At 39.5% G+C, this 6,187-nt stretch overlaps 1 pseudogene; it reads left to right on the top strand.

Moving 5' to 3' along the window:
- The first annotated feature begins 3,071 nt into the window (after positions 1 to 3,071).
- On the top strand, positions 3,072 to 4,470 carry LOC104509728 (annotated as a pseudogene).
- Positions 4,471 to 6,187: the final 1,717 nt, after the last annotated feature.

Genomic DNA, 6,187 nt, shown 5'->3' with positions numbered 1-6,187 from the left:
TCTTATCCTAAATGACGAAAATGTTATTGAAACTTAAATGGCTAATGTGAACTCAGTTTTACTGTTTGGTCTGTTATTTCAGTAACACACACAAGAACAATAATACGGTACTTCAAAAATTTCATTTAACAGTGAACTTAGAGATAATAGTGACTTTTAGTGTGGATCTTAAAGTAGACCATGCTCAGTTGGAGCAGTCCAAAATGCAATACAGTGTCACTGTAGCTAGGAACTCTTGACGGCCACATAGTGTCTATCAATCAACTACATACTTAGAGCCTCCAGATTACATTCAAGACTGGCGTTATTTGTTATATAATTTATAACTGCTAGTCGTATGTAAAACTGCACTGGATGGATGAGCTGCAGCAGCATTTCAGAATGATTTGCCCAAGGAGGAGACACAGCAGTTTGTGAAAAGAGCAACCTGTGGAATAATAGCTAGAGTCATGGGGACTAAATCAGCTAAACAGAAGTCTACAAAGATCAGGGACCTGTTATTTCTCTTATAAAACATAATGCTATGGGATTAAAAATAGAAAGTGCCTTATATTCAACAAAGCTAACAGGATTATCTTTTTTAAGGACATTAAAAAACAAAAAAGGTAGTTCCATGATAAATGACTGGGTTCAGTTTGCTTAAATCAGACCACCCAACATTAGTATCTTGTATACAGAGTATACGTATTTAACCTCTCACGGACTTTAGATAACACATGCATGGTATATTGTAGCCCAGTTGCCAAAATGAACACTTAAAGATATTTTCTCAAATAATATTGTTCTGGCTGCATGGTGAGCATCCAGCTCTTATCTGTAAAGCCAGTTTGAAGAACAGTGGCAGCTCTGTGTAGGTCTTAGCTGACACCTTCAAACTAAATTTTTTGCTTCACCAATCATAAGTCTGTGTGTTAACAAGCCAAAAAAATGAGATAAAGAAGAGATTTGAGATTACTGTAAAAACTGCAAAAATAAAAGGATTTGCCAGTTCAGAGTCATCTGTCATTTGCCGAGGTTTCAGCATAACCAGAAACTGATGTTTGCTTTGCCATCATTCATCTTTATTTTCAACTAATGTCCTGTACACCACTCCATGCATAGCAGAATAATCGTATTCCTTCTAATGCCCAAGGCATCTAGTGTGTCGTGGGTAAGATGATTACAGTTGCAGTGGCAAGACAAGTACCTAAACACGTTAAATTAACCTTGAAGTCCTCCCATACTTGAAGAACTTGGTTGTTGAAATTTTGCTGCCTGCTGGAACATTTAAAAATCGTGGAAGGGCTGGAGTCAGCCTCTGATGGCCTCATATTTAGATCATAATTCGTCATGCAAGTCACAGTGTAAAAAACGTTATTACTGTATTTGCCAACCTCATTCACACTGGCCTCCTCCTAAGAAGACAGTGCAGCGTTTGATACTGAAACAGAAACCATATTTTGAGACATCTCCTTAGCTGTTTCTGTCCCACTTTACAAGTTGAATGTATTATTACCTCTACAAGCAAAAGGGTAGATTTCCTAGTACAGACAAAAGCATTGTATAAATATAAACCTTCCTGACAGATGTTCATAAATAATTAGATCTTTGCTTCTTTCTGCCACTTTGCTTTTCTTTATCTTTTACCCCATTTTTAAGCAGTGTATTATAGTATAAAGATGAAGGCAACTGTGGTTTGCATATACCCAAATGGTCTGTGTATTTAAAGTCTTATCTGTAGGAACAGGAAGAGCACCGCTGCCCCAGACTGATTCTGCTTTGCCAGAACACTTCAGTGTTTATTTACATGTTCCTACTGACTTCCAGATTTCTTGCTCTGTGGACACCAGAGAAGAAAGAATATCTATGAAACAAGTAATTCAAGGACAACTGTGTGTTTTTTCCATGATGCTTTAGAGGATTAGACTGTATTCTGGCTTCTTCTTTTTTTTTTTTTCCCTATGCAGTTTTTTCAAATAATATGAAACACTGAACTGCTAAATTGCAGGAAAACTGTTAAACTATTTAAAGTGAGAATAAATGGCAGTTTTCCACACTTCCCTGACTTAATTATCTTTGGATTTTCTATCTATGCCCATGAGATGTCTTTAATAGCTTCTTCAGGGATCTGTGTTGAAAAATATATGTTCCCTTCACATTGTGTGCCATGTTTTTGATATTGCTGCTAAAAATATAATAGTACTTATAAAGTTATATAAGGGAAAAAAAAGATAAAATTAATCAAGAACAAGTATATTCTAATGCTAAAATAAAAAATATATCCACATAAGACTGACTAATATTTTTGCTAGTATAGAAACTAGCAAAATCATGAACACCCAAACACAACAATAAAAGCTATAAAATGGAAAAGCACTCTGCTTGAATAACAAAATGCCCCTATTTTACACATGGGAAGACTTGGGCGCATAGAGAACTTAATTGATTTCCCTAGTGTCACCCTATAAATCATTGATGTGACAAGGCCTAAAGCTCTGAGAGCTGTGCAGCTAACTCTTTGCCTGACTCTCTTCAATAAACACATTCTGAAAACATGTTCTCTTCCATGCAATAATTTATACTTGATTCATGAGAAGCCTGAAGTATGAGCAGATAATGCTATTTGATCTGTATTTTGCAAAAAGCCCTTCCAGATACTCTTTTCTACTTTATTTGTTTCTTTCATGAACAGATTTTATGTTGCCATCTTCTTTCCTTGTTCAATCTCCTTTCTTTTTGTGTACATGAAATGGCATATTCTCTCTCCCAGATTCTGCATTTATTTCATGCTCTCTTGTGTTTGGATCACATAATTCATCTCATCCTCCCAGAGAAGCTAACCTCTTCTTCATTGAAGCTGGGTCATGAATAATTTCCTAGAATGTGAGGCATTACCTCTTCTTCAACCCTAGAGCAGAGGGAATATCAACTGTGAGCAATTATTACCAGTACCAACCATTTCAAAAGGTAAGCTTGAGTCCTTAAGGCCCTTCCTCAGCAATGGACTCTTTATACAACAGAATAGGGAATTAGGCATAGCAGTGAAGTTCCTTGGCATAACTGCAAGCTTTTAGTCTGCTCAAAACCAAAAGAGAAGTGTACCAGAGGTGGAAAAGTGAACAAATACCCATTGAGAGCTACAAGGGTTTTGCCAGGGCATGCAGAGATTCAGTTAGAAAAGCAAAAGCTCAGCTCATACTGAAATTGGCTAGAGATGTCAAAACCTACAAGAAAGGGTTCTTCAGGTATGTAAACAACAAACACAAACAGAAGGAAAATATTGGCCCACTGTTAAACAGGATAGGTGAATTAGTCACCAAGAACACTGAGAAGGCAGAGGTACTCAACACTTTCTTCACTTCTGTCTTCACCAGCACTGTTGGGCCCCAGGCGTTGGGAACAAAAGTCCCAGTTGATGCAAACACGGACCCACCATCAGGGAAGGAAGAATTGGTATGTGAACTGTTACAGGAGCTTGACCCCTAGAAATCAATGTGCCCTGACATTATCTACCTGAGGGTGTTAAGAGAGCTGGCTGGCATCAGTGCAAGGCTATTCTCCATAACCTTTGAGAAGTCGTGGAGATCGGGGGCTGTCTGAGAAGACTGGAAGAAGGCTAATGTCATCACCATGTACAAGAAGGGCGTAAAGGAATATCCAGGAAATTATAGGCCCATCAGTCTTACTTCAGTCCCTGGGAGAGTTATGGAACGAATCCTCCTGGGGGCTGTCACAAGTCAAATGAACCACATGATTGGGAAAAGCCAGCATAGATTCACCAAGGACAAATCATGGTTGACAAACCTGATCACGTCCTACAACAAAGTAACCTCAGTTACAACCTCAGTCGATGTGGGGCAAATGGTGGAAATCGTCTACCTGGATTTTCCCAAGGCTTTCTATAAGGTTTCCCAGAGTCTTCTCCTAGAGAAATGGGTATGTTATGGTCTAGACAAGGGGTCTGTATGGTAGATGGGGCACTGGCTGACAGGCCATACCTAGAGGCTGGTGATAAATACCTCCTTTTCAAACTGAAAATCTGTCACAAGTGGGGTGCCCTGCGGATTGATATTTGGCCAAACACTGTTTACTATCTTAATAAGTGATCTGGATGATGGGATCAAGTGTACCCTGATGAAGTTTGCCAATGATACCAAAGCAGGTGGGGAAGTGGACACTTCAGAAGGCAGAGTCCCACTGCAGGAAGACATGGATATGCTGGAAGAGTGGGCTAACAAGAACTTTAGGAAGTTCAACAAGGACAAGTGTAAGGTTTTGCACCCAGAAAAACATAATGCAGGAGTTCAGCACAGGCTGGAATCTACCTGGCTGGGGAGCAGCTCTGTGGAAAGGCGCCTGGGGGTTCTGATATACAATAAACTCGATGTGAGTGAACAGTGTGCTGCTGCGGCAAAGGAAGCCAACAGTCTGCTGGGTTGCATCAACAAGGGTATCGCCAGCAGAGAGAAAGAAGTTATTATCCCACTCTAGTCAGCTCTTTTCAGGCCACACCTGGAATACTGTGTTATGTTTTTGTCCCAGCTATGCAAAAAAGATGTGGAGAGCCTGGAGGGAATCCAGAGAAGAGCCACAAAGATGATCAAAGACCTGGGAAGCCTGCCATATGAGGAAAGGCTGAGAGAACTGGCTTTGTTCAGCCTTGAGAAAAGAAGGAAAGAAGGCTTCAGGGAGACCTTATCACCATGTTCCAGTATTTAAAGGATGGCTACAGCAAAGGTGGAGAATCCTTTTTTACAAGGAGTCACATGGGAAAGACAAGGGGTAATGCGTACAAGTCACTCCTGGGGAGATTCCAACAGGACATAGCAGGAAAATTTTTCACAATGGGAACAATCAGCCATTGGAATAATCTCCCTAGGGAAGCACAGGATTTCCCAACATTAGACACTTTATAAAGGTTCAACTGGTGCTGTGCCATCTTGTCTTGTCTGTGCTTTTGCTAAGAAAGAGTAGACCGTATGTTCCTCGAGGTCCCTTCCAACATGGTATTCTATGATTCTTTTAATCAGTCCCATTTGTTAGTGCCATTTGTAAATACTGGACTTCAGCAGTCAGTGCAAGCACAGTGTGAGGACTGCTAGGTACTAACAATAATAAGCTTTTATATCTCTTGCCTTGTCATCCTGCCTTGATAAAAGGAAACAGACCTGGAACACACCTAGATTGAGTTTTTGGTTTGGGAGCATTTTCTCTGCCTTTAGAAGGGCCTTCAGATCATTTGTGGCCCATACTCTGGGGTAAGAAAGAATAATGTTGAACAGTTCTTTTTGTTTCAAATGTCTGCAATTCCAAATATTTAAACAAAATTTCCAGTAATTTCCAATTTTGTCCACAGTTTTCCATTGCCAATCCCTGTCTTTACTGTAATCCCTGTCAAATTTTTGGAGCTTGAGAAGCCTGAGTGACCTGAGGTTTTTGTATGATTTTTGCCATAATAGCTAGGAAAGACAGAAGGACTACAGTGCAAATATGTGGAGAGTCAGTTAAATGCAAGAGATACTGGCTAAAATTTTATGTTAGCTAGAACTGATCATAAAAACTAGTTCATGTGAAGATATGGTGTTTTTAACATTGTAAATTGTGGTGTCATTTTTGCCAAATCCTTTACAAGAAAGAAACAATCCTGATGTTTAGCCAGGAGCCTCCTTATTTACAAACAATAAGCTTCATTCCCATTTCTTTAGTGTACTATAAACTCTAGACCCCATGCTGGCTTTCTTGGCTATGCTTTTTGCTTGTGCAAAATGAAGCATGCATCAACCCAAACCATTTCACCAGTACAGCTGATGAACCCAGCTATTGCTGTTACACTGGGTAACAGTTGTATGAAACAGTGTAAAATCTAAATATCATTCTTTTCTCCTGACCTACGTACCTTTTTTGTGTGATCACCTCACAGGAACTAGTTTATGTTCTTCTTGCCACTTCTGACATAGAGATAAAATGCAAATGATGAGAGGCTGATTCTGATCCAGAATTCTCGTTGCAGAATTCACTGTTGAAGTGTAAGAGTGACTAAGAAGACCTAGGAATGGATCATTTTGTGCCTGCCTCTCAATTGTTTAAAAGGCAAGTTAGGGTTAATTACTAGCATTTTACCTATGAAAACCAGCTGTTTACTGTGTTGTTGCCTTCACTGGTGTACAGTAGAGAGGTGGGAAAGGGGAAAGAGAAATAGATTTTGAAA

This window comes from Eurypyga helias, unplaced genomic scaffold (genome assembly GCF_000690775.1).
Source record: "Eurypyga helias isolate BGI_N326 unplaced genomic scaffold, ASM69077v1 scaffold8815, whole genome shotgun sequence".
In the NCBI taxonomy this organism is placed as follows: Eukaryota; Metazoa; Chordata; class Aves; order Eurypygiformes; family Eurypygidae; genus Eurypyga; species Eurypyga helias.
This window is presented reverse-complemented; position numbering and strand designations above follow the sequence as displayed.